The following is a 27,662-nucleotide window of genomic DNA, read 5'->3' as shown; positions in this document are numbered from 1 at the left end:
AGGTTATCATGGGTAGATTTAATCTACATATAGATTTGGCCAACCAAATTGGTAATAGTGCTGAGAAGGAGGATATCCTGGAATATATACGGGATGGGTTTTTAAACCAATATGTAGAGGAACCGACTAGAGGGCAGGCTGGAGAAAACCCACGTGGTCCCAGGGAGAACATACAAACTTGGTACAAACATCACCCATAGTCAGGATTGAACCCGGATCTATGGCGCTGTGAGATAGCAATTTTACCGCTGCACCAACTGTACCACCTGTTGGGATCATACTGTCCCGAGCCAACCATAGGCCTATCAGGGAACTTCCCTGTTTAAGGTCATCCGTTGCCAGTCCTGATCTGGTCTTGCTTACAGCCTCCACCTCTCCCCCCCCCCCCTCCCCACCCACAATTAGCCTGAAACATCACCTATCCATGCTTTCCAGAGATGCTGTCTGATCCCCCGAGTTACCCCAGCACCTTTGTGTCCACCTTAAACGTACTGCCTTGGAACGAAGTACAGCATAGAAAAGGTGTTTGAGTAAACAACGCACTCCCCCATTACAGGCCTTTTCCCAAGATACTACTACGTATGAAATGAATACCAAATCATATTCTCAATATTCAAGCACCGTTGTCAATTAAATCAACCCAATAACAGAAGAATTATGGCTAGACCCGTACACCAGCATGGAGTTAAATGGCTTCAAATTATATAGCACAATGGCACTGCAGGTATTATAGCGCGGCACTCCTGGGTTTGATTCCCCACTTCTGGTACCTGCAGTTAGTTGGCACGTCTTTCTCCCCTCCTTGACTCCTCCTTGACCATATGTGCCAGTCTCGGCTGCTCCCATTTCCTACCTCATCAAAGAGGAGGAGCAGGTTAAGTTAATGGTTTACTGTAAATTGGTGTGCAAATACAGGATACAGCGGGAAATAGAGGGGAGAAAAACAAAGTGCTGGAATAACTCAGCGGGTCAGGCATCATCTCTGGAGAATGGATAGGTGAAGTTTTGGGTCAGGACCCTTCAGACTGATTGTGGGGGAAGTTGGTTGGGAGTTTTTGGACTTGAGGGGGGGGGGGGGGGGGGGGGGGATGGGGAATAAAGCTGAAAGAGAGGAGAGGCAGGATAAAGCCTGCCTAGAAATAGGTTGATGCAGGTGAGGGGCGAAGAGGGGAGGGATGGGGAGGGGGGGACGGGACGGGACAGGTGATAGGTAGAAAGCTGGACAAAGGCTAGAGGTGAAAAGGCAGGTGGTGTGAGATAAAAGGATTGAAGAGTTGCAGATTGTGTAGCTGGAGGAAGGAATGTAGGTGAAAGAAATGGGGGCAGGGGAAAAAAAATTGGCACAAAAGTTTATAAAGACTTTGAATCGACAAAAAAAAAAAAAAATTAGTTTTCTTTTCAAGAACCCTTACGTCAATACATAATGGTGGCCCAATAGAGCAGCTGGCAGACTCACAGAGGCAGAGATCCGGGTTCAATCTGACCTCGGGTACTGTCTGTGTGGAGATGACATATTCTACCTCTGATAGTATGGGTATTATCCGGGTGCTCCGGTTTCCTCCCATGTCCCAAAGACGTGCGGATTTGTAGGTGAATTGGCCTCTGTAAATTGCCCCCAATGTCTTGGGAGTGAATAAGAAAGTGGGATAAGATAGAATTAATGTGTACAGGTGATCGATGGTCAGCATGGACTCGGTGGACCGAAGGCCTATTTTCAAGCTGTATCACGAAACTGAACACATGAAATAACCAATAATAGATAGTTAGTGGCAATGTAAGACCACCACACATTTTCTGGTACCCTGTGTATATGCCGAGATTGTTCTTGGCCTGATGAAAAGTTAGTAGAAGCAAAGCAAAAAAAGACGTGGCTTATCTTGGGCATTTCCAATAACATCCACTCACCAAGCTGCCAACAGTGAAATGAGAGCTAGAATCAAAAGCCTCCTGGACTAGTGGAAAGCAAACCTTAGCTGTTAAAATTAGAGGAAGCTTGTATTCAAAAAGAAAATTTTACTTCGGAGTCACGTGAGTGACTACGTGAAGAACCCACCCAGTGCGCAGGTGCGGCATTACGTCAGCAGCGCAACAGCGGCAGCAGCTGGAGTCAGGCTCTCCAGCGGCAGGATAAAGACAAGACCTCAGGTAAGCGAGTCTTTTGTGTTACAGAGAGTCGCTAACGGAGGAAAAAGCTATGGCTACCTGAAAGCGACCAACAAAAAGGACTGCCTGCCCAACTCCACCCGAGGAGGGGTCAACATCTGGGCGGCAGCCACCAGCGGCGGAGGAGCTATTTGAACGCTCCCGCACACCCGACGCCGAGCCGCTCCCTGGGCCGCCGACTTCGACGCCCCGCACAGGGAGAAAAGCAACCCGAAAATCAAACCGGCTGGTAGCCTCCGACTCGTCGGAGGAACAGGAACGCTCTCCACCGGCGAAACGGGGAGACAGCCGCTTTAGCTGCATGATGCAGCTGCTCGAGCAGATGCTTGAGCAAGAGATGCAGGCAAGGCATCTCCAAGGAGGACGGGCTTTGGTCTCCTCCAAACCATCACCACACCCTTCTGTTCCCTCCTTGTTTGAGGTCAGTAAGGGCAGCCAGGACTGGGCTGGCCTATCACAAGGGCAGGCGGACGACAACGCAAGCATGCCAGGCGAGCTGGAGGAAGAAGAGCTACTGGGTGTAGTCAGCAGGTATGCGGCGCCCCCGAGGACCGGAAGGATGCTAGAGCCAAGAATGGCGGCCAGTATCAACAGGCTCTCTAATAAGCCATTGCAGGAAAAAGTCATCCAAGAGGCCCTCGACACTTACACGGCGCCGGAAAACTGCGAGGCGCTTCGTGTAAAGACCGTAAACGGCCAGATATGGAGCCAGCTGGGGCCGACTTGGGGAAAAGGCTCAAGGAGCTGGAAGAGGCGGCCAAGCCAGTAGGCCTCATGAGGGCAGGGCCAGGACCGAGCAGGGTGAAGACACCCAGTTGGCAGCACGCCTCGGCATCCACCAGCAGGTACCGAGCTGGTGAAAGCCTGGTGACCGCTTCCCACTACCCCCAGAGCTCTTTTTTAGAGCAGGGCCCAGAGCGGAGCCGTGGGAAGATACGCCGCCCCACCACAGCACCAACAAGGACACCCTCGGGCCAAACCCATCATCGCAGACGCTCCCAGAAATGAACATGGAGGTAGGTGGGTCTGGTTCCTGTCAACATACACAAACAAAGGGTGTTGTATTAACAGGAGGGCGTTTAAGGTTCTTCAAACATGTTTGGTGCTCCTTTACTAACAACAAGTTTATACTCAACAGTATCAGTGGATACAAAATTGAATTTAAACCGGGCATAGAACCACCAGTTCAGCACATGCCCCAAAGGGTATTCCTTCCCACAGAATTAGAGAAGGTAGAAGGACAAGCTGAACTAGACAGGCTTGTGTCCAAGGGCATCATTGAGAGGGCCAGACACGAGCCATTAGAATTTGTATCTAATATATTTATCAGAACCAAAAAAGATGGTGGATGTCGCATTATCATTGATTTGACATCACTAAATCAGTCTGTTGAGTATCAACATTTCAAAATGGAGACATTTGTCACTGCCAGACAACTGATCTCCAAGGGATACTTCATGGCAAGCATAGATATTAAGGATGCTTACTATTTAGTACCCGTTCATAAGGATCATTTCAGATATCTGAAATTTATCTGGATGGGGCAAATATGGCAGTATAGAGCATTACCCAATGGTTTAACGACGGCTCCCAGATTATTTACTAAAATTCTTAAAATAGCCATGAAAAAATTAAGAGAACAAAAACATTTAGTCATGGCCTATCTGGATGATGTTCTCATATTAGGGAGAACAAGGGAACTAGCTGTCGCAGGAGTCTTAGCTACCAAACAACTCCTTGAAACCTTGGGTTTTGTTCTACACCCAGATAAATCAGTATTGAAGCCAACAACTAACATGGACTATTTAGGCTTCACTATCGACACTATACGTATGACTGTCACTCTGCCAAGAGACAAAAAGGCTGCATTAGCAGAAGCATGTACTAACTTAATCACAAAAACACAACCAAAGATTCGGCATGTTGCCAGAGTCATTGGTAGTATAGTAGCAGCATTTCCAGCTGCACAATATGGCCCCTTGCATTATCAAAATTTACAAAGAGCAAGGACACATGCACTACGGCTAAGCAGGGGGCATTATGACCGAACTATGGACTTACCCACTGAAGCCAAATCAGAACTTCAGTGGTGGGTGGATAACATTTGGCACAGTTACAGTCCTATCGCCGTCACCAATCCTAACATAGTCATTACGACGGATGCCAGTGCTTTAGGCTGGGGAGCTACTAACTCTATATCCAGCACAGGTGGCAGATGGACTAATTCTGAGGCATCGCTACTGCAATCACTAGGCATAAATTATTTGGAGATGCTGGCCGCCTTTTATGGGCTAAAAGCATATGCATCCGATATGCGGCACGTGCATGTCAGGTTAATGATTGATAACACGACGGTGGTGTCTTACATCCAGCACATGGGTGGCATAAAATCAGTATCATGCGACAAATTGACTACTATAATCTGGCAATGGTGTGTCGAGCGACATATTTGGCTATCAGCTGCCTATTTACCGGGCAAGCTAAACACAGTGGCGGACACCAGGTCACGAAAATTCAATGACAACATCGAATGGATGTTAGACCCAAAAGTATTTGCTAGAATTGTTAAGCAATATGGTACGCCAGATATAGATTTGTTTGCGTCTAGATTAAATCACCAGCTACCCATGTATGTGGCTTGGGAACCAGACCCAGAGGCAGCAGCTGTAGATGCCTTCACGCTGGATTGGGGAAATTTCTTCTTCTATGCTTTCCCTCCCTTCTGCCTCATCAGCCGGGTACTCCAGAAAATACAAGCAGATTCGGCTTCAGGTATTCTGGTTGTACCCGACTGGCCTACCCAACCATTGTTCCCAGTTTTCCACGACATGGTGGTAGAGTCACCTATGGTTTGTCACAGCCACCCACAACTATTGACTCACCCGGTATCTGGCATAAGCCATCCATGCCATCATAAATTGGAACTCCTGGTTTATCGGTTCTGAACAGGCCTTACCAGGGATTGGGGTTATCAGAACGAACAATCACCACCATGTCGGCGTCCCTGCGAGTCTCTACCAAGAAGCAGTACTTGACCTACATCAAGAAATGGGAGCAGTACTGCTTGAATGCAGGGACATCTTACAAGACAGCCTCAGTCACGGACGTGCTGGAATTCCTGGCCCACTTGCACCATGACCAAAAGATGAGCTACAGTGCCATCAACGCAGCACGGAGCGCCCTGTCCGCTTCCCTTATGCCCACAGGACATCACAGCATTGGGTCCCACCCTCTGGTTATAAAGCTCCTCAAAGGGATTTATAATACCAAACCCCCTACACCCAGATACACCCATGTATGGGATACAAGTGTAGTTTTGTCACACCTCAGAGGTTGGCCTCCGGTGGGATCCTTGAGTCTAGAGCAGTCCACTCTCAAGACCCTCATGCTCATGGCGCTCGTCTCTGCGCAAAGGGTTCAGTCACTGCATCAATTAAGGCTGGACAACATGGTGACCACCCCAGACTCCATTACATTTACCATGCCAGGGTTGGTAAAACAAAGCAGGCCAGGTATGGGTCAGCCACAAAAAGCCTTTTGGACGGGTTACCAGCCAGACAATATCAAGGTGGTTGAAACAGGTCTTAAAAACCGCGGGGATTAACACGAATGTTTTTAAATCTCATTCTATCAGGGCAGCGTCCACGTCAGCGGCGGAACGGATGGTGGTTCCCATAGATCACATCCTTAGTACAGCGGGATGGTCAAGGGAATCAACGTTCCGTAAATTCTACAACAAACCGCTGATGGAGAAGGACTTGTTTGCGGACAAGATTTTAGAATCTGCAAACTTATAATTTAAAGCCCAGGGGAGCTATTTTTTGTTATTGTTAAATAAACATTTTTGTTTTCAAAAAACTAACAAATTCGTTTGTCTTTAGATACCACTTCCTCCCTCGATGAACTTCGGCAGTGAGTGATATAGCTGTTACACGGTTTGAAATCACAGACCTTTGAAGTCTTCACATAGTCACTCACGTGACTCCGAAGTAAAATAGTGAGATTAAACGAGTACTTACCAGTACGAAGTTTGATCTGTATTTTATGAGGAGTTACGATGAGGGATTACGTGCCCTCCACTCCCACCCTCATTGTATAGATCAAACTCGAGCTGATGTCTCTTTAATCTTTACTTCAATATTGTGTCTACCTGTGATTCCACACCGCTGCTTGGAAGTATGCCGCGCCTGCGCACTGGGTGGGTTCTTCACGTAATCCCTCATCGTAACTCCTCATAAAATACAGATCAAACTTCGTACTGGTAAGTACTCGTTTAATCTCACTATTAAATCACTGTGTAAAATGAGAAAATCAAAATCAAAACTGAATTTAATTCGGTCAATGGTTAATGACACAACATTTTTGGAAGAAATGATGAAAGTCGTGAGGGGAATAGACTGGGTATTGCATAGTCTTTCAACCAGATTAGGGAAATCAAGAAACAGAGGACCAAAGGAGAGAGGGGAAAGATTTAATAGGAACCAGAGGGAGGTAGTATATGGAATGAGCTGCCAGAGGAGGCAGTTGAGGCAGAAACTATAACAACATTTAAAAGATAATTTGGAGAGGTACATGGGCAGGAAAGCTTTAGATGGATATGGGCCACATATGGGCAGGTGGGACTAGCTCAGATTGCTCGGTAATTAGAGGTTGGGCCGAAGAGCCTGATTCCTGTCATTCTAAGGTCAGGCAGTCAGGCAAGACTGGGGGAAGTGGGAGCAAGGGGAAGGAAGGAATAATGTACACATAATGTACACTTAACGTTAGAGTATACAAGTAATTTTAATTATTCTTTTGGACTTTACTATGTGGCAATAACATTGTACAGGTCTACCACTGATTTTCTGGCACCTGGCTTTGGTTCCAGAGCCTTGCTGGGTTACACGTTTTGCTGGACCAGAAGTCACGGCCTGGGGGGGCCGAGCTACCGGCCCACAAAGTTGGCTTCGGAAGTTGGCTATGGGAAAGGATCTGCCGGCTCCGGAAAGGCAGAGTTCCAGGGACCCGGCCGCAGGGAACAAATTCGACCTGGTGATCGGCCGTGCTAGTCCCGATGAAGTTGAGATAGGCCATCTCACATGGCTTAAATGCCACATTTTTGGGGATTTCAAGTGCTCTATCGTAATCTTGTCCAGAGTAAAGGAGGTGCCGGACCACCAGTTCCCAGAAAACCATTTGGAGAGTTTGGATAAGTATGGATAAGTCTTTATCACGTAGATAGAGAAGATGATCGATGATCTCTAATGAACCCTGAGAGGAATGGTAGATCAGTGTCAGCGCACAAATGAGCAAGTAATATAAACTTACAGCTCTGAAATATAACACTGTACTTCAGCCTGCCATTTCACCTTGCTTTAGAATGATATCCTCAGGGGGGGGGGGGGGGGGGGGGGGGGGGGGGGGGTAGAAAGAGGATTAGCAGAGGGTGACTACAGATGTGGGTTTCCACAAAAGGACAAAGTATCTCTGGCAACGTTTTGGGTCAGGTCTGAAGAAGGGTTCTGACCCGAAACCTCACCTATCCGTTCAGTAGAGGTGCTGCCTGACCTACTAATTACTCCAGCACTCTCTTTTTACACAACTGTACGATGGTAAAATAGTATTTTAACCTTCCCTGGTGTGATAAATGGAAATATTAATGTAAATGTGGTACCTAGGCCGGATGAGGCGACTGATCTCGACCTCATCAGGACTTCCGCGCTGAATGGCGAGTCGAATATGACCACGGCCTAGCCAGAGCCGGGAGATCCTTTCCCATAGCCGATTTTGCGGGCCGGTATCTCGGCACCCCCAAGGCCACGACCTCCGCTGGTCTGACAAAATGGATAATCCAGAAAGGCTCTGGAACCAAGGGTGCTGGAAAATCAGTGGTGGACCTGTATCATATTGTCTCTGTGTCATGTTCGTAGTTATCATTAAACTGGAGCACCTGGAGAAAACCCACGCAGTCACAGGAAAAAGGTGCTAACCCCGTACAGACAGCACTCGTAGTCAAGATCTAACCTGGGTCACTGATGCTGTGAGTCAGTAACTCTCACGCTGCGCCACCGTGCCTCCACATACCATTTACAACTAATCATTGATATAATTGGCATAAGAGGTCTCAACCACCTATCCTTCTTGTTCCTTACTAGTCACAGGCTGCCTAGCCAAAAGGGTACAATTTTATTCCTTTAAACCACATTAAATTCCTTTGCATCTAAATAATTTTCGAAATCAGCATTCATTTAAAATAATGTTAACTTATACGAGCCGAAGTATATTTAGGATCAGGTTCCCAAATACAGTTTAGGAAGCCGAAGCAGTGAATTCTGGAGGTAGACAATTAATCATTTCTATTAGTCATGGGCTATAAATAGTGGGAAGTGTTAATTTCATTCTATACAACACAACTGAAAAACAACACTACGAGAATGTAATTTGCCCCAAGGCAGAGATGAGGAAACCATGATATATTTATAAATGCACTTTCAATAACATCATGAACCACTAATTCCAAAGAATTTACATAAGTAAAATCTTGCATTAACATACAGTAAATGATTTGTAACTCTCAATATTTTCCAACATGGTTGCATATACTGGGTATTTTACATACAGCAAAGGCATGCAAATAGCAAATGAAAGACACGAGTAGTTAACCTTGATTTGCCTGATGGACAGGACATTAGAACTTCCTCCTCTTCAGATGATGCCGATTCAACCAGCTGGTGAGATCTGGGTTTAACATCAAATCTAAGGGCACAGCAGATCAGCAGTATGTCATTACATGGGTTGGAGGACAGCACATTTTCTCCAATTCTAGAAATTAGTCATTCAATGTTATTCAGCGGACCAGTTCAAGACTGTGTTTTTATTGTCATATGTCCCAGAGAGAATAATGAAATTCTTACATGCAGCAGAACGACAAAATATGTAAACATAGTACTCTGTAAACGATATAATAAACAAAGAAAACAGTTCAAAATAAATAAAATGAAAAGTTATACAGTGTATAGAATTACTAGGTAGACAAAAATGCTGGAGAAACTCAGCAGGTTAGGCAGCATCTATGGAGCGAAGGAAATAGGCAACGTTTCGGGTCGAAACTCTTCTTCAGAATTACTAGTATTGTTTGTTTGTTTTTATGTGTGTGTATGTTATAGAGTCAAACAGTATGGAAACAGGCCATTCAGCCCAATTTGCCCACACTGACCAACATGTCCCATCTGCACTCCAAACCCGTCCTATCCATGTGCCTATCTAATTGTTTCTTAAATGTTGCAATAGTCCCTGCCTCAACTACCTCCTCTGGCTGCTCGTTCCATACATCCACCATCCTTTGAGTGAAAAAGTTATTCCTTAGACTCTTATTAAATCTTTCTCCCTTCTCCTTCAACCCATGTCCTCTGGTTCTCGATTCCCCTACTCTGGGCAAGAGACTACCCAATCCAAAACGTTACCTCACCATCATCTCCAGATATGCTGCCTGACCCGCAGAATTATTCCAGCACTTTAGGTCTTTCTTTGGTAAACCAGCATGCTTGTTGGGTTCTTTGTTGTTAACATTACCCAATACCAGTTTTTTAAATGTCTTTGAATAGATAGTTTAAAATTTACCTCCATAATAAATGGGGGGGAAAAAAGTAAAACCATTTCTTAGCTGTACATAATTAAGACAATTTTGATTCTAAATCCAGGCAAATATAAAATGTGGTCCTATTATACACCTCACGGGCCCACGTTGTACTGGAAAGATTGAGCAGATTTATTTCCAAGCTTACACAAACTTGCTGCACCAAGCAGTTTCCTAAATATTTCCTTTCTTGGCTCTTACCCCTTGTTATCCTCTATAGTTCTAGTTTCTTTGGCTTGACCTATTAATTAACTGGTTACACTTTCCATCCATTCACCAGAAATTGGTAAAAAAATATACAATCAAATGACCATGATTATGCAACCTCCAGTTTGGTTTACTTTAGAGATGCAGCTCCGGACCACCTAGATCACGCCGCCCATCATCACCCAGTTCACACTAGTTCTATCTTACACACTAGGGACAACTTACAGAAGGCCAATTAGCCTACACACCTTTGGGATATGGGAGGAAATCGGAGCACCAGGTGGAAACACACGTGGTTACAGGGGGAACTTGCAACCTCTGCACAGATAGCTCCCATAGTCAGGAATGAAGCCGGGTCTCTGGCGCTGAGAGGCAGCAACACTACTGCTGCGGCACTGTGCCATTCTGTCTAGTTAGTTATCACGGGAAGTTTGCAGCATTGCCTTTGGCAATATGGGAACTCAAGGTAAAAGAGCAATTAGGAGGTAGTGACCATAATATGATAAGTTTTAATCTGCAATTTGAGAGGGAGAAGGTGTAGAGCTATTAACAAATATTCCAAGTAACGATCCAACAAGTTTATTAGCATACAATAAAGGTACACTGCATGTTGTCACCACTGTGACTACATCCCGACCAACCACTAGTGTCTGGAAACGTTAATAATATATGGCGACTGTATGGCAAAACCCGGATTGGATTATAAATCCGAGTGGTGTGTAACATATGTGTGTTAGTATTAGGTAGAGCAGATCTACAGAAGGGTAAATCGGAGGTGTGAATATTACAGTTGAACAAAGGGGACTATGGAGCCATGAGGCAGGAGCTGGCCAAAGTTGACTGGAAAGATACCCTAGCAGGGATGACAGAGGAGGTACAAAGGTAAGCTAGCCAAGAATATAAAGGAGGATACTAAAAGCTTCTTTAGGTATGTGAAGAGGAAAAAATAGTTAAGACCAAAGTTGGACCCTTGAAGACTAAAAGGTGAATTTGTTATGAGGAACAAGGAAATGGCAGATGAGTTGAACAGGTACTTTGGATCCATCTTCACTAAGGAGGACACAAACAATCTCCCTGATGTACTAGTGGCCAAAGGATTTAGGGTGACGGAGGAACTGAAGGAAATTCACATTAGGCAGGAAATGGTGTTGGGTAGATTGATGGGACTGAAGGCTGATAAACCCCCAGGGCCTGATGGTCCAGTGTACTTAAGGAGGTGGCTCTAGAAATCGTGGATGCATTGGTGAGCATTTTCCAATGTTCTACAGATTCAGGATGTGTTCCTGTGGATTGGAGGGTAGCTAATGTGATCGCACTTTTTAAGAAAGGCAGAGGAGAGAAAACAGGGAATTATAGACCAGTTAGCCAGACATCGGTGGTGGGGAAGATGCTGGAGTTAATCATAAAAGATGAAATAGCAGCACATTTGGATAGCAGTAACAGGATCGGTCCGAGTCAGCATGGATTTTATGAAGGGGAAATCATGCTCGATTAATCTTCTGGAATTTTTTGAGGATGTAACTAGGAAAATGGACAAGGGAGAACTATTTGATAAGCATTTGATAAGGTCCCACACAGGAGATTAGTGGGCAAAATTAGTGCACATGGTATTGGGGGTAGGGGACTGACATGGATAGAAAATTGATTGGCAGACAGGAAACAAAGGGTAGGAATTAACGGGTCCTTTTCAGAATTGCAGTCAGTGACTAGTGGGGTACCGCATAGCTCGGTGCTGGAACCACAGCCATTTACAATATACATCAGTGAATTAGATGAAGGGATTAAAAGTAACATTAGCAAATTTGCTGATGACACAAAGCTGGGTGGCAGTGTGAACTATGAAGAGGATGCTATGAGGATGCAGAGTGACTTGGACAGGTTGGGTGAGTGGGCAGATGCATTGCAGATGCAGTTTGATGTGGATAAATGTGAGGTTATCCACTTTGGTAGCAAAAACAGGAAGGCTGATTACTATGAAGTTGGGAAAAGGGAAAGTACAATGGGATCTAGGGGTCCTTGTTCATCAGACAATTAAAGTACGCATGCAGGTACAGTAGGCAGCGAAGAAAGCAAATGGCATGTTGGCCTTCATAACAAGAGGAGTTGAGTATAGGAGCAAAGAGGTCCTTCTGCAGTTGTACAGGGCCCTAGTGAGACCACACCTGGAGTATTGTGTCACCAGCCATGCATTTAAACACTTGCCAAATGATGGAACTTCCACCATGTCACAAGCAGCCCTGAATACCCCCAAAGCAACTGGCTCGCTGAACGTGCCATCAGGAGCACAAAACAACTAATGGAACGATCCCACCTGGCCAAGTCAAATGTTTATCTGGACCTTTTAAACCTTAGAAACATTTCCAGAGACGGAGTCCTGGGTTCACCAGCTCAACGCCTGATGTCTCGGACAACACGACCTCCGATACCAATTGCCCAGTGACAGCTGAAGCCACCAGCCGCGGTCCAGAAACGCATTCAGGAGAAACACAATATTCAGAAGCACTCTTAATGACAAGTCCAGCAAACCACTGAAGCCACTACTGCAGGGTCAAGTTGTCCGTATGCAGACTGCTGTGGGACATACCCGTCTGGGTTTTGTTGTCGGCCCGTCTAAGGAACCCCACTCCTACCTTGTCAATGCCGATGGTGTCCTGTACAGACGGAGCTGCCAACATTTGCTGCTTGTAAACGAACCTCAACCACCTACAGCCGATCCATTTGCTCCACCCCTGCTGTTTAAACCCGCTGCTGCTCCTACTACCACTCGTCCCAGCGTGCGCTCTCTGCCTCGGTCGGCAACCCCATCTAACAACATTACCTCTACCGCATGCTCACCCCACCGGTCGCCTCAAGTGTCCCCAGCTGCTTTCTCCTTTTCGGGTTCGCTGCCTCCCTCCCCCACAAACATTTCTGTTATGGGAGAGAGGGGTTTGTCTGTACGTGCTCGGGTCGTATTAGTAGACTGCCTGACATACGGCGAGTACGTTTAAATCCTTTGCCTAACTATCTTTACGGGGAAGGATGTAGATTGGTTATTGCATGTGAACCAATCAGAGTAGTGTAGCATCATTAACCCCACCTTACTGTACACTTTATATTAACACCCACTTCCTACATTAGGTAGTCTTGGAAGCAGTAGTGATGAACTAACAACCTGATGTACTGCTCTGCTATATGTTATAATTAAAGATGACAAACTCCACACCTGTGTTCTTTTAATAATTTACAGTTTTCATCTCCCAATTTGAGGAAGGACATTCTTGCTATTGAGGGAGTGCAGCGTCGGTTCACCAGGTTAATTCCCAGGATGGCGGGACTGTCATATGTTGATAGAATGGAGTGGCTGGGCTTGTATACTCTGGAATTAAGAAGGATGAGAGGGTATCTTATTGAAACATGTACGATTATTAAGGGTTTGGACACGCTAGAGGCAGGAAACAAGTTCCCAATGTTGGGGGAGTCCAGAACCAGCAGCCATAGTTTAAGAATAAGGGGTAAGCCATTTAGAATGGAGATGAGGTAAAACGTTTTCACACAGAGAGTTGTGAGTCTGTGGAATTCTCTGCCTCAGAGGGCAGTGGAGGCTGGTTCTCTGGATGCTTTCAAGAGAGTTAGATAGAGCTCTCAAAGATAGCAGAGTCAAGGGATATGGGGAGAAGGCAGGAACAAGGTATTGATTATGGATGGTCAGCCATGATCACATTGAATGGTGGTGCTGGCTCGAGGGGTCGAATGGCCTACTCCTGCACCTATTGTCTATTGGCAGCCCGAGCCATTTAAGATCTTCCAACTCTTACAACTGTTCATGGTGCATATGATGAAGCGGTCCGACAGACAACATTAACAGGATTCGTCATCATTAACAGCTATAACGATGCACGTCAGCTGAATAAAAAAAAATATCAATAACTTTGAGGTACTGCCAAGTTTATTCTATATTGGTTACTGGAGATTGTATAAATGCCATCATTGGTCGAGTAATCGAGAAGCCTGGATTAACAGAAGCCCAGGAACTCAGGCTCAGCTAGTGCCATGATCGGCTGATAATTAGAATTTGATTTAAAAAACCAAGGAGAAAAGAGTTTTCGGTAATAATAACCACAAAACTATTCCATTAAAAGATCAAAGGATGCCTTCAGGGAAAGAAAGCACACCCCCTAAGTAGCCTGGCATACTTAGACTCCTGTTCCACCCAATGGGGCGGCACTGTGGTGCAGCAGTAGAGTTACTGCCTTGCAGTGCCAGAGACCCAGGTTCCTTCCTGACTACAGGTGCTGTCTGTATGGAGTCTGCATGGTCTTCCTGTGACCGCGTAGGTTTCCTCCGGATGCTTCGGTTTCCTCCCACATTTCAAAGACATGCAGGTTTGTAGGTTAATTGACTTCTGTAAATTGTCCCTAGTGTGCAGGATAGAACTAGTGTAAAGGCGATCGATGGTCGGTACGGACTTAGTGGCCCAGTTTCCACAGCCTGTTTCCATGGTGTTTTCTCTAAACAAAACTAAACGTCATTAAATTGTGTGTATGCTTTACACAGTTATTTCCTGTATATCTCATAGCTTATTAGAGTGAAATGTTTTTATTATGCTTTAGTAAAATAGAGTGAAATGCTTTTATTTTGTAAATTATGGTAAATGGCCCCAAACACCTTGTTGGAATTTATGAACAACTTCAGTTGGATCATTCAGTAGCTTATGCCTTGCATATCCGCACAATGCAAGTTCAAAGGGATAATGAAAGCAAGTCACTTTAATAAACAAGCAGCTATACCGGATGTACAGAGCTAAGTAGACAAAAGATACAAGGAACTGCAGATGCTGCTTCACACAAAAAAAAGTGCTAGAGTAACTCAGCAGGTCAGGCAGCATCTCTGGAGAAAATGAAGAGATTTTGGGTTGGGACCCTTCTACTCGAACTACTCAGAACTTTGAGCTTGTAGGTTGCAATATGTAACGTGGTTTGCACTATTATGGTCTGGTACCGAGTATGACTGATAATTTATTGTATTATTGCTTATTATATATTTATCTTGTTGGATTGTTGTGTTAATGAGCCTGTAAAGCTGCAACGAGAATGTCATTGTTCTGCTCCCAGCACATATGACAATTAAACATCCTCGAAAATTCCATCATACTCTTTTCCCTGAAGGCCCCTCATGTACAAGATTATTAATCCTCTGCCTTACACAGTACAGCCTGTATCCATGTGGGCTGTTCAATCTACTTTGCTAAACACAAATATACAAAGAATGCAGCAGTAGAGCACAGGAACAGCTTTTAAAACAACATGTCTGCGTTGACCAATCTAAATAATTCCATTACAGAAAGAATGTGGAATCTTGGAGAGCGCGCAGAAGTAATTTATCGGGATGTTGCCTGGATTGGAGGGTATTAGCTGTAAGGAGAGATTGAATAAACTTGGATTGTTTTCTTTGGATTGTCAGAGGCTGAGAGGAGACTCAATAGTGGTTCATAAAACTGTGAGAGGTGTGGAAATGTCAAATACTGGAGGCCATGGCTTCAAGGTGAGAGGGAGAAAGTATAAGGAGGGGTCCCCGCAGGGCAGGTTTGTATTCTGGGCAAAGTGATGGATGCCCAAACGTGTTGTCGGGTGGTGGTGGAAGCAGATATGATAATTGTGATTAAGATGCTTTTAGATAGGCACATAATTATGCAGAGAATGGAGGGATAAGAATAATTTTAATCCTGAAATTAAGACAAAGGATTATTTTTAAAAGTATTCCAAACCAAAATGTCACCTATTTCTTTTCTCCAGAGATGCTGCATAACCAGCTGAGTTACTCCAGCAATTTGTGTCTATTTTCAGCATAAATCAGCATCTGCAGTCCTTCCTACACTGGGATTATTTTAATTTGGCATTATGTCCAGCAAATATATTATGGATGAAAGGTCATAAGAACATGTTCTACTGTTGTATAATTCCATATTTCTGCACATGATCCGTCTGCCTTCGCCCACTGCCTGTTCATGCATATGTCTAATATATGATAGCATATGCCATCATAACTGCTAAAACAGCTATTCAGGCACCATCCAGGTGTACCTATTCTGCACCATCTCTTCAAAGCTTCCACATCTCTCATAGTTTGCAACCAGAACTGTGCACAATATTCTAAATGTGGCCTAACAAACTGTTATACGGCGGCAACATGACTTCTTGTCTTTTACACTCAGCCCCTCAACTAATGAAGGCGAGCATAGCTTACACTTTCTCTACCACCCTATCCATTGTAGCTCTATTTTCAGGGAGGTCGGCAGGTCATTCTGTACATCCGTAGTCCCAATGGTACTTCAAGAGTCAAGAGTGATTTATTGTCATATGGCCCAGATGAGGAGCGCTGCCTTTAATTTCACCTTTTTACCATCTTCCCCCTTACACCAGCTAATTTGATGTACAATTATGCTTTGCCCTGTCCTGATAAATATGGGCTATCATTATCCGCTTCACCAGATTGCACTAATCTCCTGATACTTTCTCTGAACAATCTCATTAGAACCATCACCCATTCAATAAAATATTTCATTCACTGGACCATTCCAATTGGGATCTCGAGTAAAAGCACATCCTAATGGAACAACACCTTCATTCCCCTAGAGCAGTTTCCTACAAATACCCAGATCTCTTACCGTAAGTGTGGCCACAAACTTGTAACAGCCAACAACACTGCCATCACTATACATTTATTTATTCTTTCCAAAAGCAGATTGACACCCAACCCTGGAGCAGAAACGCCTCAAAATATTCCTTACAAAAAGTCTGGCTTGCTTTTCCAGCATTACAGGAATTCTGCAGTTGAAGCCTCAACAATAACCACAGTGACCCATTAATGGTCTCGAGAAAAAACCTCAAGGAAAATGTTACTGTGCAAACACCAGATGCAACGTTATTGCAAACAAAAACATTTACATTAATATGTTTCAGAACCACTGGATGGAGCAAAAACAGGATGTACTGTTTCTATGCACATTAGATTGTACAAATTTAAAAGAGTTACCAGGAATAGAGAGAAAAGGAAACTTAAACCAGGTTGGATAATGCTGAAAAATCAACAAATCGAATTTTTTTAAAGACATACAAATAAAGTGCAGTAAGAAAGCAAAAGTATCAAATCAAAATTAGAAGCAGACGTTTAGAGGGAGGGAGAGGGGGTGCGACGGTGACAGTGGGTAGAGGGGGGTAGTGGGGCAGAGGGGGCAGAGGAAGGTGAAGGGGGGGGAGGGGAAGAAGTAAAGGGGGAAGAGGAGGGGGGGTGTGTGGAGGCGAAGAAGGAGTGACAGGGTAGAGGGGTTGGGGGGGAGAGTAGAGGTGGATGGAGGGTGGGGGGAGGTTGTTGTGGTGGGGAGGGTGTTGGAGGGTGAGATTGGCGATGATGGGGGGGGGAAGGGAGGAAGGGGCAGGAGGGGCAAGGTGGCGGTGATGGGGATGGATGGGGGGGGGGGGGGGGTGAGCGGCGCCTCGACGTCCCGGGACACCCAGCACCGGAGCCCGGCTCCAGCTCCAGCTCTCGGGTGTCTGCGGCCGGGCTTCGTCGAGGGGCCGGGGCGAAGGGGAAAGTAAAGACGCCGCTCACCTCGGAGCCCCACAAATGGCGCTGCTCCTGCTCCTGCTCCTGCTCCTCCTGCTCCTGCTCCGTCGCCGCCGCGCAGCCTAAACCTGGGCCCGAGCGCCCGCCCGCCCCGCGGCTCTGAAAGGCAACGTCCTTATCCGTCGGCGGGCAGCATTGCCCCTTAAAGGGGAGGGGGAGAGAAGCAGAGAGGGTGGAATACGGATGTAGGGGAAAGTGAAGTGAACCTGGAGATATGGGGGAGGGATATTGGAGTGAGGAGATAGTAGGATGGGGATGAGGGAAGGGAAGTGAAGGGATAAGGGATGAGATATGGGGATGAGGGGATATGGGAATGAGGGGGAATGGGGATAGAGGGGTGAGATTTGGGGATGAGGGGATATGGGGGTGAGGGGGAATGGGGATGAGATATGGGGATGAGGGGGAATGGGGATGAGATATAGGGATGAGAGGGGATGAGATATGGGGATGAGGGATGAGATATGGGGATGAAGGGATATGGGAATGAGGGGGGAATGGGGATAGAGGGGTGAGAGGATATGGCGATGAAATTGTGTGTGTAGGTTAATTGGCCTTTGACAAGTCAATTCGTCACTTTTATTTCTATAGAACATTTAAAAAACAACTCTCGTTGGCCAAATTGCTTTTCATTGGTGGAGGTACTAACGTTATACAACATTGGTTCATAGATTAAGTACATACATATAGCCCTCCCTCAGAGGACGTCAAAAAGGCTTGAGAGTAAAGATGAGTTTTAAGTCTCGACTTAAAGGAGTCAATGGAGGGGGCAGTTCTGATGGGAAGAGGGATGCTGTTCCACAGTCTAGGAGCTGCAACCGCAAAGGCGCAGTCGCCCCTGAGCTTATGCCTAGACCGCGGGATGTTCAGTAACCCCAAGTCGGCCGATCTGAGGGACCTGGAGGTGGTGTGGTGGGTAAGCAGACTTTTGATGTAGGTGGGGGCAAGCCCGTTAAGGGCTTTGTAGACATAAAGAAGGATCTTGAAATTTATTCGTAACCGCACAGGGAGCCAGTGGAGAGATGCCAGAATCGGGGTGATGTGGTCCCTTTTTCGGGTGCCCGTCAGGAGTCTCGCTGTGGTGTTTTGGACCAGTTGCAGGTGGGACAGGGAAGATTGGCTGATGCCAGTGTAAAGGGAGTTGCAGTAATCGAGGCGGGAGGAGATAAATGTGTGGAAGATCTTTTCGAGGTCATCAAAATGGAGGAATTGTTTTATTTTAGCTATTGTCCGAAGCTGGAAGAAGCTAGCTTTTACCACGGCATTGACTTGTTTGTCAAATTTCACTGCTGAGTCAAATATCACGCAAGGCTTTTGATGTGAGGTTTGAGTAATGGGGTAAGGCTTCCAAGGCTGCCTGCTATCATTTTGATTGAGTCCGAGGGGCCGAGAAGGATGGCCTCAGACTTTCGTTTAGTTGGAGGAAGTTCTGGGCCATCCAACACTATATCCTCGAGGCACTGGATAAGGTTAAGTAGATTTGATCGTTTTTTGGGCTTCAGGAGGAGATAGAGTTGTGTATCGTCTGCATTGCAATGGAAGGAAATGCCGTGCCTTTGACTGACTTGGCCTAAGGGGAGCATATACAAGGAGAAGAGAATGGGGCCAAGGATGGAACCTTGTGGAACCCCGCAGCAGAGGCTAGCTGGGGAGGAGAAAGAGTTGCCCATGTTAGTAGAGAAACTTCTACCTTTGAGGTAGGAGATGAACCGGCTCAGGGCAGTGCCATCAATACCATCAGTGCCATCAGTTAGGATGGTGTGGTCGACAGTATCGAATGCTGCGCTGAGGTCGAGAAGGAGCAGGATTGCACAGTCGCCGGAGTCAACGGTGAGCAGTAGGTCATTATGTACCTTCAACAAGGCAGACTCTGTGCTGTGGTGGGCCCTGAAACCTGATTGGAAAGTTTCCAAGATAGTATTTTGGTGAAGGTAAGGCATAAGTTGACTTAAAATTACCTTTTCAAGGGCTATTGAAAGGAAAGACAATTTTGAAATAGGTTTGTAGTTGCTTGGCAAGGTGGGGTCGAGGTTAGGTTTTTTCAGGAGGGGCTGGACCACCGCATGCTTGACTGTAAATTGTCCCTAGTGTGTAGGGAGTTGTTGAGAGAGTGGGATAACATGGAACTGATGAACGGGTGATCAATGGGCCGAAGGGCCTGTTTGCATGCTGTATCTGTAAACTGAAGCAAACTAAACAGATGGACACATAGTGCTGGGGTAAGTCAGTGGGTCAGGCAGCATCTTTGATCAACATGTATATTAGCAGCACCATGGCACAGAGGTAGAGATGCCGCCTAACAGCGCCAGAGATCCGGGTTCAATCCTGATTACGGATGCTATGTGTATGGAATGTGTATGTTCATCCTGTGACCACATGGGTTTTCTTCGGGTTTCCTCCCACACACCAAAGACCTGCAGGTTTGTAATTTAATTGGCTTCTGTAAATTGTCCCTGGTGTGCAGGATAGAACTAGTGTACAGGTGATCACTGGTTGGTGTGGACTTGGAGGGCCAAAGAGCCTATTTCCATGCTGTACCTTTAAAACTAAACTAAAAGATGATGTTTTGGGTCGGGATCCTTATTCAGATAATGCAGGTTTGATGGACCAGATGTCAAATTTATATTTTTGTTGGAACATATATGGCATATGTAATGTTGGGTATTTAACGTAGAACTAACTGCTCCCATAGCCAAAAATGTCTCAGTATAGGACTGGTTTGCCTTTCTGGAAGTAAGCTGTGGCAAGTATGCTGTCCAACCTCCCTTCCATTGATTCCATCTACGCTTCGCATTGCCTCATCAAGGACCAGTCTCAACGCAGTCATTCGCAAAGATCATAGAAGTATCTGTGGTCATTCCCTCTTCTCCCATCAGACAATAAGAGAGTTCGGTATTCCGAATCATGGGATTTGTCAAAGTTCATTTGAGGGGAAAAATAGCGAACGGGGTGCCAGGTAGTGGGAGAGCGGGTGTAACAGCGAGAGAGAGGGGGCAGATGCGAGTGGGAAACAGGGGGAGAGACTGGACTGGCGGAGAGACAGTGAGAAATAGGGGAGAGAAGGGGGGTGAAAGACATGCGTGTTTGTGTTTTACTCACAGACACGGGGAGTGCCGGGGTTTGCACGTTGGTTGCAGAGGCCGGCAATGTCTCCCAATCCCCCAGTCATGCTAGACACATTCTGTACAGCGTTGGGGAGTTTTTGCAGAGACGGGGTGTCCGGGACCTGCAGTGAAGCCACGATAGTGAGTTCCTCTCTTCCCATCCCTCTCTCCATCTCATTCCCCATCCCTCTCTCCATCCGTCTCTCCATCCGTCTCTCCATCTCTCTCCCCATCTCTCTCCCCATCTCTCTCCCCATCTCTCTCCCCATCTCTCTCCCCATCTCTCTCCCCATCTCTCTCCCCGCCACGTCGCTCTGTAGGAAGGAACTGCAGATGCAGGTTTCTCAGGAACTCAGAGGGCCAGGCAGCGTCTTTGGAGAAAAGGAATAGGTGAGGTTTCGGGTCGAGACCCTTCTCTAGAGATGTTGCCCGACCCGCTGAATTACTGCAACCTTTGCTTACCGCCGACACCACCGCCACTCCTTCTCGTGTCCGATCATCGGTTCATGAATTGGATGGGGTGCCGGACTTAGCGCGCTTGTACAGTCCAGCACCCGGGTCAACTCATCATTTACCCAGCCGCGGCCAGTCAGTCAATGAATTGCCGTCGGGAATTTGTCCCTTATTTTGACCTTTTGTCCATTATTTGGGAGTGAGAAATTTGGCAACCCTAGTTGCTTCCCAGCTGTTATCAGGCAACTGAACCATCCCATCACCAACAAGAGAGCAGTCCTGAGCTACTACCTCATTGAATACCCTCAGATTCGGACTTTACTGGAGTTTATCTTGCATTAAACAGTATTCCCTTCAACATGTATCTGTACTGTGGATGACTCAATTATAATCATGCATTGTCTTTCTGCTGACTGGTTAGCACGCAACAAAAGGCTTTTCACTGTGCCTCAATGACAATAAAATAAACTAAACTATATTCCATTATTGTAGGGAGTGATACTGAGATGGCGTCAGAAATGTTAGTTAATGATACAGAGGTTTAAACATTGTGCTCGAGCTGGAATACTCTGTTTCTGGTGTGATCCCTCCCACGGACATAAGCCACAAATCTGTGATGAAACAAATGGCTGCACAGTTAGAACATAGAACAGTGCAGCTCAAGAACAAGCCCTTCAGCACACAGTGGCTGTGCCAAGTATGACCAACTCTTATTTGCTTGCATCTAATCCACCATCAGGAAGTGTTTCTATAGACTGGTGATGGCACACATCAACTTCAGCCTCCCAGACAGCCTCAATTCACTGCAATTAGCATACCACTGCAACAGGTCCAGGCAGATGCTTTCTCCCTGACATCCTGGAACATTTGGATAACAAGGACACCCATGTCAGACTCAACACCATAAGGCCGATGCAATAGCACAACAATAAAGTTGCTGCCATACTGTTCCAGAGTTCTGGGTTCGATCCTGACTAACGGAGTTTGTACGTTTTCCCTTTGACCGCATGGGTTTTCTCTGGGTGCTCTGGTTTCCTCCAACACTCCAAAGAAGTGTGGGTTTGCAGGTTAATTGGCTTCTGTAAATTGCCCCTAGTGTGTAGGATAAAATAGAACTGGTGTACAGATGACCATGGATCAATGGGCCTAATGGTCTGTTTCTATGCTGTATTTCTAAACCCGCAATTACACATATAATAACATAAGCAAATAGAAGCAAGAGTAGGTTATGTGGTCCTTGACCATATTGCACTATTTAATAAGATCCTGTTTGAAGAAACATTGGAGGAATAGGGTGTATCACCTCACAAACTCCTCATCTCTCTACTCTATCAACCGCCTCCATTTACGGATGATCAGCCCGTGGTCTTCAGGTCAACATTGACCCCTGCCCTCCTGTTAGGCACCATGGTCAGCATGGACGTTGGGCTGAAGGGTCTCTTTCCGTACTATATAACTCTATGACTCCGAGCACCAATCTAGTGACTCAAATATAACTTGGGCATGGAACGACACAAAATGGTAGAGTAACTCAGCAGGTGTAACTAGTAGCGTGGATAGGGGAGAACCAGTGGATGTGGTGTATCTGGACTTCTAGAAGGCTTTCGACAAGGTCCCACATAAGAGATTAGTATGCAAACTTAAAGCACTCGGCATTGGGGGTTCAGTATTGATGTGGATAGAGAACTGGCTGGCAAACAGGAAGCAAAGGGAGGAGTAAACGGGTCCTTTTCACAATGGCAGGCAGTGACTAGTGGGGTACCCCAAGGCTCAGTACTGGGACCCCAGCTATTTACAATATATATTAATGATCTAGATGAGGGAATTGAAGGCAATATCTCCAAGTTTGCGGATGACACTAAGCTGGGGGGCAGTGTTAGCTGTGAGGAGGATGCTAGGAGACTGCAAGGTGACTTGGATAGGCTGGGTGAGTGGGCAAATGTTTGGCAGATGCAGTATAATGTGGAATAATGTGAGGTTATCCATTTTGGTGGCAAAAACGGGAAAGCAGACTATTATCTAAATGGTGGCCGATTGGGAAAGGGGGAGATGCAGCGAGACCTGGGTGTCATGGTACACCAGTCATTGAAGGTAGGCATGCAGGTGCAGCAGGCAGTAAAGAAAGCGAATGGTATGTTAGCTTTCATTGCAAAAGGATTTGAGTATAGGAGCAGGGAGGTTCTACTGCAGTTGTACAGTGTCTTGGTGAGACCACACCTGGAGCATTGCGTACAGTTTTGGTCTCCAAATCTGAGGAAGGACATTATTACCATAGAGGGAGTGCAGAGACGGTTCACCAGACTGATTCCTGGGATGTCAGGACTGTCTTATGAAGAAAGACTGGATAGACTTGGTTTATACTCTCTAGAATTTAGGAGATTGAGAGGGGATCTTATAGAAACTTACAAAATTCTTAAGGGGTTGGACAGGCTAGATGCAGGAAGATTGTTCCCGATGTTAGGGAAGTCCAGGACAAGGGGTCACAGCTTAAGGATAAGGGGGAAATCCTTTAAAACCGAGATGAGAAGAACTTTTTTCACACAGAGAGTGGTGAATCTCTGGAACTCTCTGCCACAGAGATTAGTTGAGGCCAGTTCATTGGCTATATTTAAGAGGGAGTTAGATGTGGCCCTTGTGGCTAAGGGGATCAGGGGGTATGGAGAGAAGGCAGGAACAGGATACTGAGTTGGATGATCAGCCATGATCATATTGAATGGCGGTGCAGGCTCGAAGGGCCGAATGGCCTACTCCTGCACCTAATTTCTATGTTTCTATGTCAGGCAGCTTGCCCGGAGAACATGGATAGGTGACGTTTCAGGTGATGAGGAAGATTCCAGACCTGAAACGCCATCTATGTTCTTCATGGATGCTGCCTAACCTGATGAGTTACTCCACCATTTTGTGTCTTTCCTTGGTAAACCAGCATTTGCAATTCCTTGTATCTACATTATAAATTTAGCTTGCAGTGAAGTATGGAAGGAGTGCCGCTTTATCAGAGATTTATTTTCCCCACAGATGCTGCCTGACTTCCTGAGCGTTTCCGTCATTTTCCGTTTGTTTTAATTTTGTATTTCAGTATCTGCATTTTTTTTGATTTTCAGATAAACCGAAGGGCAGACTGCGTGAACAGATAGGAGAGATTCAGTCCAAACCCCAACATGTTCCTTGATGCGTTAACCCATCCATGATAACCAAAGGAATCCACATTTCAGGTAGTCTAGGCACTGGAAGCCTGAAGTTTAAAAAAAAATAGATACTAGGTAGACACTGCAAGTCACGTCAGTCTGAAGAAGGGTCCCAACCCAAAATGTCACTTATCCATGTTTTCCAGAGCTGCTGTCTGACCCACTGAGTTACTCCAGCGCTTTGTGTCTCTTTTGTCAGCGTCTACAATTCCTTGTGTCAGCAAACCATTCAGCAGCCATGAGGGGGAAAAAAGTCAGTCGGCATAGACATCTCACCCACTGCGTATTTCCAAATTGTGGTAAACGGTTTCATTATCTGTGATGGCCTGGGAGGTTTTGGATCACAGCATCCTGGCAGATACTCGATAATTATTAAATCACAGGGCGACAGCTGGAGTATTTTCTCCTTACACTTGGCTTCTGTCAGCTTCTTGCAATTGCTGAGCTGGCATTAAGCTTTACTGTTTTGCAATTAAAAACCCCAGCCACACATCAGCCCTTCTTACTGTCTTGAATGAAAGTTGTCCTCATCCTCTCCTCCCCCCCCCCCCCCCCCCCCCCCCCCTTGTCCACTTGAGTCACGACGATTGACCCCAGGTCCCATGACTACACAGCATGCCACCTTTCAGCACTGCCAGAAACCTCCCCATACTTTCAATTACTTCTCTGGATCCCAGTCCAAGTTCAGTATAATCGATCAGATACAAATCTATCCCGAGCATTACCGCAAACTCAGGACATGGTGTGATGAGGTAAGGTCTGCCAGGCCTGCTGGATCTCTTGGTTTCAGTGGTGCAGTGGTAGAGTTGCTGCCTTACAGCACCAGAGACCTGGGTTCGATCCTGACTACGGGTGGTGTCTGTTCGGAGTTTGTACGTTCTCCCAGTGGCCATGTGGGTTCTCTCCGGGTGCTCCAGTTTTCACCCATTTTCAAAGACTTACGGGTTTGTAGGTTAATTGGCTTGTAAGTTGTAAAAAAAGTGTCCCTAGTGCTTAGGAAAGTGTTAGTGTGAGGGGTGATCGCTGGTCGTCAAGGACCCAGTGGGCCAAAGAGCCTGTTTCCATGCTGTATCTCTAAACTAATCATTTTAACCCCCTTTCCATTCCCACACTGACCTTTCTGGCCTGGGCCTCCTCCATTGAGAGAGTAAGGCCAGACACAAACTGGTTATATCACACTTTTGTTTCTTCATATCTGACCTTATCCAACTGTCCACCTATCAAAAAAGCTCCCTCATCAGTATTTACCTATTGCTTGCCAACTACCTCCACCTCTCTTCCAGCTTTCTATCCCCCCTCCCCTCCCAACCACAATCAGTCTGAAGGGTCCCGGCCTGAAACTCATCCACATTCTCCAGAGATGCTGCCTGACCCGCTGAGTTACTCCAGCACGTTGTTTTCTATTTTGTAAACCAGCACCTGCATCACCAAGGAACTGATCATTGACTTTGGATAGGTGAAGTTGGAAGACTATGCCAAGTTTTATTGGTATGTCAGCGGTGGAGAGAGTTAGCAGCTTCAAATTCCAGGGTGATAACATCGTAGATGACCTGCCCTGGGCCCAGCACATAGATGATAGAAACATAGAAACATAGAAATTAGGTGCAGGAGTAGGCCATTCGGCCCTTCGAGCCTGCACCGCCGTTCAATATGATCACAAAGAGTTCACGGCAGTGCCTCTACTTCCTTAGAGGTTTACAGGAATTCAACATGTCATTAAATACTCCACCATACTTTCACAGATTATGGTTGAAAGTATCCCGACTGGTTGCATCAAGGTCTGGTACGGCAATCCCAAAGCACGGGAATGTGAGATAGTAGTCCTCTCAGCCTGGTCCATCAAAAGCATCTACAAGAGGTGCTGCCTCAAGAAGGTGGCATCTATCATCAAGGATTCCCACCATCCAGGCTATGCCACCTAGGCCATGCCTCTCCTTGTTGCTACCACCAAGCAGGAGGTACAGAATCTGGTCCACACCAATGGGCTCAGGCAACCCGATTCCACCCTCAGCAAGGAAACACCCTCCAGCTCTTCTAGTTGTGTTGTGCACCAATGTCTTGTCGCATTATTTTTTTATTTCACTCTCATATAGTTATGTATAATTTATGTTTCTGTGTGTTGTCTCGGTCTTTGTGTGTCTGCCTTGTTGCTGCAAACAGGATTTCCATTGTACCTGTACCTCACCCTACTTGCACAGATGAAAATAAACTCCTCGACTTCTTCAGACTCAAAGTGTCCTCAGGGTATGCCTCTAGTACTTTGTATCTATCATCCAGTATCTGCAGGTACACAAAATTACTGGAGAAACTCAGCGGGTGCAGCAGCATCTATGGAGCGAAGGAAATAGGCGACGTTTCGGGCTGAAATTTGCAGTTCATTTCTACACTTGGATTATGCGCATGCAGATAAGAAAGTGGGATGAATGTCAGATGGGCAGTTGATGGTGGGCATGGACTCAGTGGGCTAGAAGGGCCAGTTTCCATGTTGTATGATGCAAGAGTTCTCAAGAGGCCATTGAGCTACAGCTGACACCTGTATCCCTGAAGCCAGTTTGGCAGCAATGATCCAGAGAGTGACTGGTTAGTCACACACTGGAGCGATGTACCGAAGCTGCCAGCTGTTCCTCCTGTTCCCTGCTCCATAGTCCGTAAAAGGTCACATATGCACACATTGCAGAACACTACAGCACACAAACAAGCCCTTCGACCCACAATATCTGTTTTTGGTTTAGAGATACAATATGGAAACAGGCCGGGGTGGGAGATTGCAACCTTCACGTGGTCCGCCCTGTTTCGACAAATGCAATCAACCTGGTGTGCACAATCAAATAGAACAAGTTGTCCGACAACTTTAGGCTGTGCACACCATACGCAAGAAGAAGAAGAACCAGGCCCTTCCGCCCACCGAGCCCAGGCTGACCATCGATTACACGTTCACGCTAGTTTTATTTTATCCCATTCCTACAAATTAGGGGCAATTTACAGGGGGCGTATAATCCACAGGCCCGCACGTTCTTGGGATGTGGGAGGAATCCGCAGCACCTGGAGGAAACCCACAAGATCATAGGGAGAACATATAAACTCCACACTCAGGCAGCATCCGAGGTCAGGATCGCACCCGGCTCTCTGGCACAATGAGGCAGCGGCTTTACCAACTGCGCCACTGTGTCTAACTAGTGTCGTCTGTGCTAGACATGATACCAAGTTAAACTGACCTCTACCTGCATGTGATCCATATCCCTCTATTCCCTGCAGATCCATGTGCCTATCTATGTGTGTCTTTAACACCACTATTGTATCTGTCTCCACCACCACCTCTGGCAGCGTTCCATG

General features: G+C 46.1%; 1 protein-coding gene across 5 annotated transcripts in view; it reads right to left on the bottom strand.

The window, feature by feature from the left end:
* Positions 1-17,710, bottom strand: part of nktr (natural killer cell triggering receptor) — a 153,182-nt gene extending 135,472 nt beyond the window's left edge. For all 5 annotated transcript variants that reach the window (XM_055663435.1, XM_055663453.1, XM_055663462.1 and 2 more), the window contains exons 1-2: positions 17,576-17,710; positions 8,806-8,898 (exon numbers count right to left, since the gene is read on the bottom strand). The gene's annotated coding sequence lies outside the window, so the exon portion shown is untranslated. The remainder of the gene's footprint in view (positions 1-8,805; positions 8,899-17,575) is intronic.
* Between the last annotated feature and the right edge of the window lie 9,952 nt (positions 17,711-27,662).

The sequence above is a fragment of the Leucoraja erinacea genome, chromosome 2 (assembly GCF_028641065.1).
Source record: "Leucoraja erinacea ecotype New England chromosome 2, Leri_hhj_1, whole genome shotgun sequence".
Lineage (NCBI taxonomy): Eukaryota > Metazoa > Chordata > Chondrichthyes > Rajiformes > Rajidae > Leucoraja > Leucoraja erinaceus.
The sequence above is the reverse complement of the archived record's forward strand: the minus strand, read 5'-3'. Positions and strand labels throughout refer to the sequence as shown.